The 14,393-nt window shown below is 47.6% G+C and overlaps 1 protein-coding gene across 2 annotated transcripts in view; it reads right to left on the reverse strand.

Annotated features, from left to right (window-relative positions):
• Positions 1-14,393, reverse strand: part of LOC138645807 (zinc finger protein 84-like) — an 82,523-nt gene that overhangs the window by 20,825 nt on the left and 47,305 nt on the right. The window lies entirely within an intron of this gene.

Below are 14,393 nucleotides of genomic sequence, written 5' to 3' on the forward strand. Positions count from 1 at the left end.
CATTACCTCAGGCCCCTTCACTTGACTGCTCCCCTGTGCCCCACTGATCGCCACCTGTCCGCCTTCCCGTCCACTGATAGCCGCCTGTCCGCCTTCCGGTACTCCCCCCTCTGCCTCCCGCTCCCCCCAACCGTCCGATCCCCCCCCCTGCCATCCGTTAACCCCTCCACTCCCTCCCACACCCCAGAAATCAGCCCCCTGCCCAGTGATCACCCTTCCTTGCTGCAGGCTCCTACATCTCCCCTGCCCCCTCCTTCCCCCCGCTCCTGACATCCACCTTCTGTTCCCCCCGTGATCACCCGCCCCAGTGATCACTCTGATCACCCCCTGCCCCCCTGATCACCCCCCCACTGCTGCTGCCGCCTCCTGCATCTCCTCAGGCCCCTTCGCCTGACAGCTCCCCCGTGCCCCGCTGATCGTCGCCTGTCCTCCTTCCGGTCCGCTGATCGCCGCCTGTCCGCCTTCCGGTACTCCCCCCTCTGCCTCCCGCTCCCCCCAACCGTCCGATCCCCCCCTGCCATCCGTTAACCCCTCCACTCCCTCCCACACCCCAGAAATCAGCCCCCTGCCCAGTGATCACCCTTCCCTGCTGCCGGCTCCTACATCTCCCCTGCCCCCACATTTCCTCCGCACCTGACAGCCACCTCCTGCCCCCTGGTGATCACCCGCCCCAGTGATCACCTTGTTAACCCCCCCCGCGCTGCTGCTGCCGGCTCCTGCGTCTCCTCAGGCCCCTTCGCCTGACAGCTCCCGCCTGCCCTGCTGTTCGCTTTCGCATGATCGTCCCGCGCCCCACTTATCGCTCCCGCGTAATCGCTCCCGCGCCCTGCTGATTGCTCCCGCGTGATCGCTCCCACGCCCTGCTGATCGCTCCCGCGTGATCGCTCCCACGCCCTGCTGATTGCTCCCCTTACTGCTGCTGCCGGCTCCTGCATATCCTCAGCCCCCCACGCCTGAAAGCCCCCTCCTGCAGTAGAAAGTTTCACTAAACACTCACACATACACACACGCACACTAATAAAGCTTAGTTTTTTTACACGCACGCACACACAATGTCCCGCTCGTCCCAGTCACAAAGGCTGTACTCGGCAGAGGAGGCATATTCTTTTATTGCCTCCGAAGCTGATAGTGAGGGAGAGGACCCTACCTTTCTCTATTCCTCCCACTCTTCCTCCTCCAGTGACATGGACTCGCCACCACCAAGAAGTCGCAGGACGAGAAATCGTCCGGAGCCCAGGGAAGAAGAGCCGGAGCCCAGGGAAGAAGAGTCGGAGGCCGGGAGAGAAGACCCACAACCAAGTGCGAGTAACCCCCAACCTAGTGCTAGTCACGCCCAACCTAGCACTAGTGCCCCCACCTGGACCCCCGTCCCTGAAAATTTTGCTCCACGGATTCCTGATTTCATTCCCCAATCAGGAATCCAATTTGAGACTGCCAACCTCAGGGAAATAGACTTTTTCAAAGTCTATTTCTCGGAGTCAATCGTCAGTCTCATGGTGGAGCAAACAAACTTATATGCTCTGCAATTTTTTTCCCAAAACCCAGTTTCATCATTTTCTGCTTGGAGTCCCGTTGACTCTGCAGAAATGTTGAAATATTGGGGACTGGTCCTTCACATGGGGATTGTGAAGAAACCAGAACTTCGCCAATACTGGAGTACTGATATTTTATATCAAACTCCAGTATTTGGCATGGTTATGAATCGCAAACGTTTTGAGGCGATTCATAAATTTCTCCACTTTAGGGACAACACGGACATCCTTCCCCACGATGACCCGAATTTTGATAGACTGTTCAAAATTCGGCCGGTCATCGAACACTTCAGCAACAAGTTTGCTGAAGTGTACATTCCCCAAAGGGAAATTTGTGTGGATGAATCCCTCATCCACTTCAAAGGGAGGCTTCAGTTCCGTCAGTACCTGCCCAGCAAGAGGGCGAGGTACGGGATTAAGCTCTATAAGATCTGCGAGAGTACCTCAGGGTACGCTCTCAGCTTTAGAGTTTATCAAGGAAAGGACACCAGGATCCAGCCCCCAGAATGTCCACCTGCTCTGGGGGTGAGTGGGAAAATAGTGTGGGATTTGGTCCACCCACTGCTTGATAAAGGTTACCATCTGTACGTTGATAACTTTTATACAAGCATCCCACTCTTTCAATCCCTCTCTGCCAGAGCTACCGTTGCTTGCGGTACCGTGCGCAGAAACCAGAGGGGTCTCCCTTTGTCACTAATTGAGCAGGTTCTCCCAAAGGGTGAGAGCCGGGCCCAATGTAGTGGCAACATGCTTGTGGTCAAGTTCAAAGACAAAAGGGACGTCTTTTTCTTGACAACAATCCATGGTCCCGGCACCATGGCCAGCACTGTTCGAGGTACCACAGCACAGGTCCACAAACCGGACTGTGCGCTGGGGTACAACAAACACATGGGGGGAGTTGATCTTTCTGATCAAGTCCTCCAGCCCTATAGTGCCATGCGGAAGACGAAGGTGTGGTATAAAAAACTGGCTGTGCACATCGTACAAATGGCATTGTATAACGCATACGTGCTATCACGATGTGCAGGTCAGACCAACAACACCTTCCTTCAGTTCCAGGAGGCGGTGATAAAGGCCCTGATGTTTGGAGACGAGGAAGGAGCGGGCCCCAGCACTGCTGGAACTCAAGGATCCCGTATGGTACCAGGGCAACATTTTCCCGGTGAGGGGCAAAAAAGAAAAAGGTGCCGGGTATGTTATAAAAGGGGGATAAGAAGGGAAACTCGTTTCCAATGTGAAACGTGTCCCGACAAACCTGGACTGTGTTTGGATGAATGCTTCAGAATTCATCACACGTCCGTGGACTAGCCACATCCTGATATTCGACTACAGCACTCACCCACACCAGGCTGATATACACAACACCACACACACACCAACCTGACGTACACTACACCACACACCAACCTGACATACACTACACCACACACACCAACCTGACCCTACGTCAGGTTGGTATGTGTGGTGTAGTGTATGTCAGGTTGGTGTGTGGTGTACGTCAGGTTGGTGTGTGTGGTGTAATATACACCACACACACACCAACCGGACGTACACTACACCACATGTACACTACCCACCAACCTGATGTGCACTACTCCACACTCGCCAACCTGACCCTACGTCAGGTTGGTGTGTGTGTGCTGTAGTGTATGTCAGGTTGGTGTGTGGTGTAGTGTACGTCAGGTTGGTGTGTGTGGTGTAGTATACACACAACACACCAACCTGACGTACACTACACCACATGTACACTACCCACCAACCTGATGTACACTACTCCACACTCGCCAACCTGACCCTACGTCAGGTTGGTGTGTGTGTTGTAATGTATGTCAGGTTGGTGTGTGTGTGGTGTAGTATACACCACACACACACACCAACCAGACATACACTACACCACATGTACACTACCCACCAACCTGATGTACACTACTCCACACTCGCCAACCTGACCCTACGTCAAGTTGGTGTGTGTGTGTGTTGTAGTGTATGTCAGGTTGGTGTGTGGTGTGGTGTAGTGTACGTCAGGTTGGTGTGTGTGGTGTAGTATACAAACAACACACCAACCTGACGTACACTACACCACATGTACACTACCCACCAACCTGATGTACACTACTCCACACTCGCCAACCTGACCCTACGTCAGGTTGGTGTGTGTGTTGTAATGTATGTCAGGTTGGTGTGTGTGTGGTGTAGTATACACCACACACACACCAACCAGACATACACTACACCACATGTACACTACCCACCAACCTGATGTACACTACTCCACACTCGCCAACCTGACCCTACGTCAAGTTGGTGTGTGTGTGTGTTGTAGTGTATGTCAGGTTGGTGTGTGGTGTGGTGTAGTGTACGTCAGGTTGGTGTGTGTGGTGTAGTATACACACAACACACCAACCTGACGTACACTACTCCACATGTACACTATCCACCAACCTGATGTACACTACTCCACACTCGCCAACCTGACCCTACGTCAGGTTGGTGTGTGTGTTGTAGTGTATATCAGGTTGGTGTGTGGTGTGGTGTACATCAGGTTGGTGTGTGTGGTGCAGTATACACCACACACACCAACCTGACGTACACTACAACACACACACACCAACCTGATGTACACTATGTATGTCAAAAAGTCAAATGGCGCTCCTTCCCTTCTGAGCTCTGCCGTGCGCCAAAACAGTGGTTTACCCCCACATATGAGGTATCAGTGTACTCAGGAGAAATTGCTCAACACATTTTAGGATCCACTTTATCCTGTTGCCCATGTGAAAATGAAAACAATTGAGGCTAAAAGAAAATTTTTGTGAAAAAAAAGTACTTTTTCACTTTTTCATTTTTACGGATCAATTTATGAAGCACCTGGGGGTACAAAATGCTCACTATGCATCTAGATAAGTTCCTTGGGGGGTCTAGTTTCCAAAATGGGGTCACTTGTGGGGGTGCTCCAATGTTTAGGCACACAGAGGCTCTCCAAACGCGACATGGTGTCCACTAAAGATTGGAGCTAATTTTTCATTCAAAAAGTCAAATGGTGCTCCTTCCCTTCTGAGCTCTGCCGTGCGCCCAAACAGTGGTTTACCCCCACATATGAGGTATCAGTGTACTCAGGAGAAATTGCTAAACACATTTTAGGATCCACTTTATCCTGTTGCCCATGTGAAAATGAAAAACATTGAGGCTAAAAGAAAATTTTTGTGAAAAAAAAGTACTTTTTCATTTTTACTGATCAATTTGTGAAGCACCTGGGGGTACAAAATGCTCACTATGCATCTAGATAAGTTCCTTGGGGGGTCTAGTTTCCAAAATGGGGTCACTTGTGGGGGTGCTCCAATGTTTAGGCACACAGAGGCTCTCCAAACACGACATGGTGTCCACTAAAGATTGGAGCTAATTTTTCATTCAAAAAGTCAAATGGTGCTCCTTCCATTCTGAGCTTTGCCGTGCGCCCAAACAGTGGTTTACCCCCACATATGAGGTATCAGTGTACTCAGGAGAAATTGCTCAACACATTTTAGGATCCACTTTATCCTGTTGCCCATGTGAAAATGAAAAAAATTGAGGCTTTAAGAAAATTTTTGTGAAAAAAAAGTACTTTTTCATTTTTACGGATCAATTTGTGAAGCACCTGGGGGTACAAAATGCTCACTATGCGTCTAGATAAGTTCCTTGGGGGGTCTAGTTTCCAAAATGGGGTCACTTGTGGGGGTGCTCCAATGTTTAGGCACACAGAGGCTCTCCAAACGCGACATGGTGTCCACTAAAGATTGGAGCTAATTTTTCATTCAAAAAGTCAAATGGTGCTCCTTCCCTTCTGAGCTCTGCCGTGCGCCCAAACAGTGGTTTACCCCCACATATGAGGTATCAGTGTACTCAGGAGAAATTGCTCAACACATTTTAGGATCCACTTTATCCTGTTGGCCATGTGAAAATGAAAAAAATTGAGGCTTAAAGAAAATTTTTGTGAAAAAAAGTACTTTTTCATTTTTACGGATCAATTTGTGAAGCACCTGGGGGTACAAAATGCTCACTATGGATCTAGATAAGTTCCTTGGGGTGTCTAGTTTCCAAAATGGGGTCACTTGTGGGGGTGCTCCAATGTTTAGGCACACAGAGGCTCTCCAGACGCGACATGGTGTCCACTAAAGATTGGAGCTAATTTTTCATTCAAAAAGTCAAATGGCGCTCCTTCCCTTCCGAGCCCTGCCATGCGCCCAAACAGTGGTTCCCCCCCACATATGGGGTATCAGTGTACTCAGGACAAGTTGCACAACAAGTTTTGTGGTCCAGTTTCTCCTTTTACCCTTGGGAAAATAAAAAAATTGTTGCTGAAAGATCATTTTTGTGACTAAAAAGTGAAATGTTCATTTTTTCCTTCTATGTTGCTTCTGCTGCTGTGAAACACCTGAAGGGTTAATAAACTTCTTGAATGTGGTTTTGAGCACCTTGAGGGGTGCAGTTTTTAGAATGGTGTCAGTTTTGGGTATATTCAGCCATATAGACCCCTCAAACTGACTTCAAATGTGAGGTGGTCCCTAAAAAAAATGGTTTTGTAAATTTTGTTGTAAAAATGAGAAATCGCTGATCAACTTTTAACCCTTATAACTTCCTAGCAAAAAAAAAAATTGTTTCCAAAATTGTGCTGATGTAAAGTAGACATGTGGGAAATGTTATTTATTAACTATTTTGTGTCACATATCTTTCTGGTTTAACAGAATAAAAATTAAAAATTTGAAAATTGCGAAATTTTCAAAATTTTCGCCAAATTTCCGATTTTTTCACACATAAACGCAAAAATTATCAACCTAAATTTACCACTAACATGAAGCCCAATATGTCACGAGAAAAAAATCTCAGAATCGCTTGGATCCGTTGAAGCGTTCCCGAGTTATTACCTCATAAAGGGACACTGGTCAGAATTGCAAAAAATGGCAAGGTCTTTAAGGTCAAAATAGGCTGGGTCATGAAGGGGTTAAAGATAATTTATGTTAAATAGTGCTGTATAGAATTTGAGTATCACACAGCCAAAAAATAAGTACACCGGCCCCCAATGCTAAAACTTGGAGCAGAGATATATGACGCCTGTAACAGAAATACAACACTGGCAAATCTGTGGCCTTTAAAAAATTTTGTAGGCTGAATAGCGCTGTATGGAATTTGAGTATCACACAGACACAAAGTAAGTACACCGGCCTCCAATGCCCAATCTTTGAGCAGAGATACTGTATATGAGGGCTCTCACAGAAATACAACACTGGCAAATCTGCGGCCTTTAAAAAATTTTGTAGGCTGAATAGCGCTGTATAGAATTTGAGTATCACACAGACACAAAGTAAGTACACCAGTCTCCAATGCCCAAACTTGGAGCACAGAGATATATGAGATATATGAGGCCTTTTCTGGTGAATTTAAAACACCGGAAAAAGAAGAAAAAAGGGGCACAAGGGTAGCACACACAACTATGCTACGTATGCCTGACAAACTATCACTTTTCAACAGACCTCAGTTTTACAGAACAGACTGTATATATATATATATATATATATATATATATATATTTATTTATTTTTTTTGGGGGGGGAATTTTTGGAAAAATAGGTATTAAGCTTACCGTTAATGATGTTTCCAGGAGTCCATCCTGACAGCACCCTGGAGGACGTCCTCCTCCCCTTGCTGGGACAGGAAACACACGAGAATTCAAAAGGTCCGGTCCCACCCCCAAACCTCAGTGTTGTAACAAGAACTGCCTCAAGGAAATGCAGAAAAGATTCTTTAATGTTCAATAGAACATATTACATCAAATACCAGGAACATATTACATCATATGCTAGGAACGTATTACAAATATGCTAGAGTTATATTACATCATGCATATAAATATTACCAGGGAGGGAACTACCCGTGCTGTCAGGATGGACTCCTGGAAACATCATTAACGGTAAGCTTAATACCTATTTTCCAGGACGTCCCTCCTGACAGCACCCTGGAGAGTACCAAAGCACCTCCTTAGGGTGGGATTACCGCTTGGAGAACTTTTCTCCCAAATGCAGTATGTTGACCAGACAAAACATCAAGTTTATAGTGTTTACAAAAATAGCCCATGTTGCGGCCTTACAAATTTGCTCTAGAGAGGCGCCTGCCCTCTCAGCCCAAGAAGTAGCTATCCCTCGAGTAGAGTGTGCATGGAGACCCTTTGGAGGAGGAATCCCCTCTGACTGGTAGGCCTCAGAGATCACAGACGTGATCCAACGAGCGATAGAGGACTTTTTACCTTTATTCTTTCCACCAAACAAAATAAACAAATTTGGATCAATGCGCCATGAGTTGGTGGCTGACAGGTAGTCAAGGACCGCCTGTCTGACATCAAGAGAATGCAGAGCTCTCTCTTTAGCATTAGTAGGGTTACTGCAAAAGGATGGTAACACGATTTCCTGATTCCTATTTTTAAGCGTTCCTACTTTTGGAATAAACGAGGGATCGAGTTTAAGGATTAAGCTTTCATCTCTAATCTGGAGGTACGGGTCCCTAGTGCACAGGGCCTGAATTTCCCCCACCTTCTTAGCTGTGGTAATAGCTACTAAGAATGCTGTTTTACGTGTTAGGACTGAAATGGACATGTTATCAGCCGAAGCGTAATTATCTTTACAGAAGAATCTGAGGACCAAATTAAGGTCCCAGGAAGGCGATAATTGTCTAATGGTGGGACGCAACCTCTGGGTGGCTCTGATAAATCTAACTATCCACGGGTGAGATGCTAGGGGATAGTCAAAAAAGGAGCTGAGTGCCGAGATCTGCACTTACAAGGTGCTTGGTTTAAGACCTTTGTCAAACCCGACCTGCAGGAAATCTAGAATTCTAGGTAAGTCGGGAGTGGCCGCCGCTATCTCAGACCTGCCACCCTCCAGACAGAACCGTCTCCAGATCTTCAGAGAAATTGCCGATGTGACGGGCTTCCTACTGGCCTTGATCGTGGCTATTACTTGGTTCGACAGACCTCTGGCCTTCAGGATCTTCCCTTCAGGATCCAGGCTGAGAGATGGAGCTTCTCTGGGTACGGGTGATACACAGGACCCTGGTGGATTATATCTGCCCTGCGAGGAAGCTCTACTGGGTTCTCGATTGCCAGGTCTACTAGAAGAGAGAACCAACTCCTTCTTGGCCAGTATGGAACAACCAGAATAACTCGAGCTCGATCCTCCTTGATCTTCCTGAGAACAGCCGGAATTAGTGCCAGAGGAGGGAATGCATATGAGAGAGGTTCCGTCCATTCCTGGCTCAGACCATCTATCCCTTACGGAACATCCTGAGGGTTCAGCGAGAAGAATCTTGAGACCTTCGAATTTCTCCTGTTTGCAAATAGGTCTATACTGGGGATTCCCCAGCGAAGACATAAATCCCGGAAGATATCCTGGTTGAGTTCCCACTCTGTTGCAGACACTCTTCTCCTGCTCAAGTAGTCTGCTATGACGTTCTGGGAGCCCTCTAGGTGAATTGCTGAGATGGAAAGGACCGATCTTTCTGCCCAGCGAAATATTCTTCCCGCAAGCTCCTGAAGCAGATGGTGTCTTGAGCCTCCTTGATGCTTCAGAAAAGAAACCATTGTCACATTGTCGGACAGTATCCTGACATGGCAATTCTCCAGAGTGTGATGCTTCCTTCTCAAGGCTTCCCAAACAGCATACAACTCTTTGAAGTTGGAGGAGTTGTGAATGACGTCTGGAGGCCATCTCCCTTGTAGGATCCTGCCTTTTAAATGAGCTCCCGCCCAGCCCCAGGCGCTGGCGTCTGTTGTAACTACCACGTAGGGATCGGTAGACCATAGCACTCCGTTCCTTAGCTTCTCTGGGTCTGTCCACCAGAGGAGAGACCTTCGTACTGGATCTGATAGCCTTAAAATACTGTCCAGAGAAGACTGACGACGGTCCCACTTGGAAAGAATTAATCTTTGCAGTGGTCTTGAATGGAACTGTGCCCATCTTACACACAGTATGCAAGCCATCATTAGGCCTAGCACTCTCATGGCCGTCCTTATTGAAACTCTGCGTTCTAATGGGAGTCTCATCTGGATTTGTATTGCCTCCAGCTTGGATTCGGGTAGTAGAGATATTCTGTTTGCTGAGTCCAGACACACTCCCAGGAAGATCTTTTTGTGTTCCGGAGTTAGGTTGGATTTCTGCCAGTTTATGACACATCCTAATTGTTCAATCACAGATATAGTTCGGTTCCTGTGATCCGACAGAATCTCTGGAGTTCTTGCCACCAGGAGGAAGTCGTCGAGATATGGGACTATTATGATCCCTTGGTTCCCCAGGAAAGCAACGATCTCTGACACCAGCTTTGTAAATATCTGAGGTGCTGAGGCAAGTCCGAACGGAAGGCACTGAAACTGGTAGTGACAGGTCCCAGATGGCAGAACTACTGCAAACCTCAGAAGACTCTGAGAAAGAGGGTGGACGGGGACCTGATAATAGGCACTCTTCAGGTCGAGAGTGCACATTACAGCGTCCTGATCTATCAGGAGGATTGCTGAACGAATGGACTCCATACGAAACCTCTTGTACCTGACCCAGGAATTCAGGTGTTTCAGATTTACTATTGTGCGGGAATCGCCGGATGGTTTCGTTATGGAAAATAGGGAAGAGTAGTGACCCTGGCCTACTTCTAGTGGCGGTACTGGAACTATGACTTTTGAGGAAAGCATCCCCATTAAGTCTATCATCATGGGAGAGTCTCGCGAAACCACCGTAGGTATGATGTATCTGTCTGGTGGAGGGGAGTAGAGCTCAATACTGTAGCCCTCTGACACAGTCCGAAGGACCCACTGATTTTCATTGATTCGGGCCCAATTGTTCGCAAAGTGACGAAGCCTTCCCCCTATAAGGGTGGCGTCATTGTGTCTTAGATTTAGAGGAGGGGCTGAAGAAGAAACTTTTGTTCTTGTTACCCTGGGTACGGAAACCCCGATTAAATCCTCTATTGGATCTACCCCCTCTGAAATCGGACTGTCTCCTGAAGGGAAACCCTCTCCGAAAGGACTGAGACCTCTTAGGCTTGTCCTCCGGAAACCCCTTTTTCTTGTCAGAGGCCGACTCTAGGATAGTATCTAGGGAAGGACCAAATACCCTTGCTCCTGAAAAGGGAATTGAACATAATTTGGTCTTGGAAGCATTATCCCCAGACCATGATCTTAGCCAGACCGCCCTTCTAGCCGCATTGGATAATGAACCATTTCTAGCTGAAAATCTGACTGATTCAGCCGTGATGTCGGACAGAAAGGCCGTGGCAGATCTCATTATAGGGAGAGAATTTAGGATTTCGGATCTCGGGGTCTTATTAGAGAGATCCTCTTCCAATTGACCCATCCAAAGGTACATAGACCGGGCTACCGAGGTAGCTGCAATGTTGGTCTTAATTAGAGCCGCAGAGGATTCCCAGGCCCTCTTTAGCAGTATGTCGGCTTTCCGATCCATGGGATTGCGCAAGTTTGATGAGTCCTCGAATGGCATAGCTGTCTTTTTGGCAACCTTTGCCACCGGAACATCAACTTTGGGTATCCCATAGTTTTACATCCTCCGGCTTGAATGAAGTCCTTAGATAATACCAGCCGACGTTCTGCCTCTTTCCACTCCTCGAGTACCATGGCTTTAATATGCTCACTAACTGGGAAGACTGTCTGCCGACGTGACATAAGTCCCCCAAACATCAGGTCCTGCCTGGATTGTGGCTTAGAAGTTTCTTCTATCTGCATTGTGCACCGCACAGCCTGCACAAGATCATTCGTATCCTCCGCCTGGAAGAGGTATTTCCTTTGGTGGTCCTGGCTCCCTGAAGGACGCTCCCCCTCTTCTTCTGAGACGAAGTCTTCAGAGTCAGACTTGTCCTCCGAGGTAAACCCCAGATCTTTTAAGTCTTGTTCCCGTCTGGCCCTTTTGCGGCTGGGAATGGGGCTGGACTTTTCCACCATGCTAGACAGAGAAGCCTGGACTTCCTCTCGTATTAGGGACCTCATTTCAGACAATAGTGAGGGCTGCTCGTCTCTCATAACCTTGGATGTGCAATCTGCACATAAGGTTTTCCCATGAGTGTCCGGAAGCTTTACGCTACATATGGGGCATCTACTGGATTTTCCAGAGGCCTTGCTGGATTTCTTAGATGGACCAGGTGGGGCAGCGGGGGTTCCCTTATCCTTAAACGACATAAGATAGGGAAAAGTAAAGGGCAACCCTGCTCGTGCGTGCAGATGGGGAAGTTTACGCTATGCGCACTTACCCCCTCCTCGGCTGGCATGCTTCCTTCCATGCTTCCCGAGGTAACAGGTCCCCGCAGCTCAGAGCGCCGGACAGAAACGCCTCAGCCGTGTGTGATCCACGCTGGAGCGCACACCTTCCCCCGTACATACAGCGTTACCGGAAGTGACGGTAACAGATGCCACGAAACCGGAAGTGACGCGGTCCCTGGGAACTTCCGCCTGAAGACGCCGTGCCGGGCGCCATGCCGCTCAGGATGCCGCAAACTCCGTGGAACCGCGTCCGCAGTCGAGAGCCTCCCACCAGGAGAAGCGGCTGCCACCAGGAGCCTCGTCCACTCCTGGTCTTTGGAGCAGAGGGACCCCCCTCTGGAGGGTTTCTGCCCTGAGCCTCTTGACAGGGGGAAGGATATTGGCAAGCCGCACGATCCCCCTGAGCTCCAGTAAGCTGCGCAGCTTCTCTCGGGAGACAGGGGACAGGAAAAACACTGAGGTTTGGGGGTGGGACCGGACCTTTTGAACTCTCGTGTGTTTCCTGTCCCAGCAAGGGGAGGAGGACGTCCTCCAGGGTGCTGTCAGGATGGACGTCCTGGAAAAAAAAGGTATATAGACAGTAAATAAGCTGCAGCAGCAGGCAGTTATGGGGCTTTGGGAAGGATGCAGTGGGACCAATGGACGCACATACAGTGCCTGCAGGCCTTGCACTGATGTGGATATGTTGTGCCCTGCCTGCCTAGCGCCGCAATATCGGGACCCACGAATTAGCCCTAAAAAGGACTTTTGGTTGTTGAGGAGTTGTGGATGTAAGAGTTGCAGACGTACACTAACTCTAAAACCACTGACCCTATCTCGGCAGCAGCTCTCCTTACTCTCTCTGAAACAGGAACAGAATGCGGCGAGCAGGGTGGTGCAAGGTCTCTTATACTCGGGATGATGCTGTGTGGCCCAGCCAATCACTGCACGACCACAACAAAGATGGCTGAGGCGTTTCATGGCCTGGCAGACAATCCCTGCACCGTGATTGGGTCTCTAAAGTTCGCCAAAAACGCGGGGTGAAGACTGCAGTTACCGCCAAATAATCCCGGAAATGCTCGCTGCTCGGCGAGTTCCCCCGAGTACCCCGATACTCGGGTGAGTAACGAGTAGCGGCGAGCACGTTCACTCATCACTATTAATAAACTACCTGACAGCAGTTTTATACCGGGGGGTGCTGTTTTCAAAATGGTATCACGTTTCGAGGTTTTCCAATATATAGGACCCACAAAGTCACTTCAAGCCTGGATAGGTCCCTCAAACAAATACATTTTGTAAATTTCCTTGAAAAATGAAAAATTGCTGCAACATTTCTAAACCTCCTAAAAGGATAACAAAATAAAATAACATTTTACAAATGGTGCTGATGTAAAGCAGACATGAGGGAAATGTTATTTATTAATGTTTTTCTGTGGTATGACTATCTGGATTAGGCCGGGGTCACACTTGCGAGTGTGATGCGAGAAACTCGCGTGAGTCTCTCGCATCAATACCCGGCACTGCCGCTGTCAGTCGGGATCGGAGTGTGCGGCTGCATAGATATACATGCAGTCGAACACTCTGGTTCGAGTGCTGGGTATTGATGCGCGAGTTTCTCGCATCACACTTGCAAGTTTGACCCCAGCCTTAAAGGGATAATCATTCAAGGTTTGAAAATTGCAATTTTTTTTACATTTTTGTCAAACTTCTGACACACAGGTATATACTATATACAGGAGGAGATAACACACAGGTATATACTATATACAGGAGGAGATGACATACAGGTATATACTATATACAGGAGGAGATGACACACAGGTATATACTATATACAGGAGGAGATGACACACAGGTATATACTATATACAGGGGAGATGACAAACGTATATACTATATACATGAGGAGATGACACAGATATATGCTATATACAGGAGCAGATGACACACAGGTATATACTATATACAGGAGGAGATGACACACAGGTATATACTATATACAGGAGGAGATGACATACAGGTACATACTATATACAGGAGGAGATGACACACAGGTATATACTATATACAGGAGCAGATGACACACAGGTATATACTATATACAGGAGGAGATGACTTACAGGTATATATTATATACAGGAGGAGATGACACACGTATATACTATATACAGGAGGAGATGACATACAGGTATATACTATATAAAAGAGGAGATGACACATAGGTATATGGAGATGACATACAGCAGTTATATACTATATACAAGGGAGATGACATACAGGTATATACTATATACAGGAGATGACATACAGCAGGTATATACTATATATAGGAGGAGATGACATACAGGTATAGTATATGCAGAAGTGATGACATACAGGTATATACTATATACAGGAGGAGATGACACAGATATATACAATATACAGGAAGAGATGACATACAGCAGGTATATACTATATACAGGAGATGACATACAGGTGTATACTTTATATAAGGGAGATGACAAACATGGATATACTGAGGGGAAAATGAGAGGTGTGAGGTGGAAATGAGGGGTGTGAGGTGAAAATGAAAAGGTGTGAGTGCAAAATGAGAGGAG

This window comes from Ranitomeya imitator, chromosome 7 (genome assembly GCF_032444005.1).
Source record: "Ranitomeya imitator isolate aRanImi1 chromosome 7, aRanImi1.pri, whole genome shotgun sequence".
Taxonomy (NCBI): domain Eukaryota; kingdom Metazoa; phylum Chordata; class Amphibia; order Anura; family Dendrobatidae; genus Ranitomeya; species Ranitomeya imitator.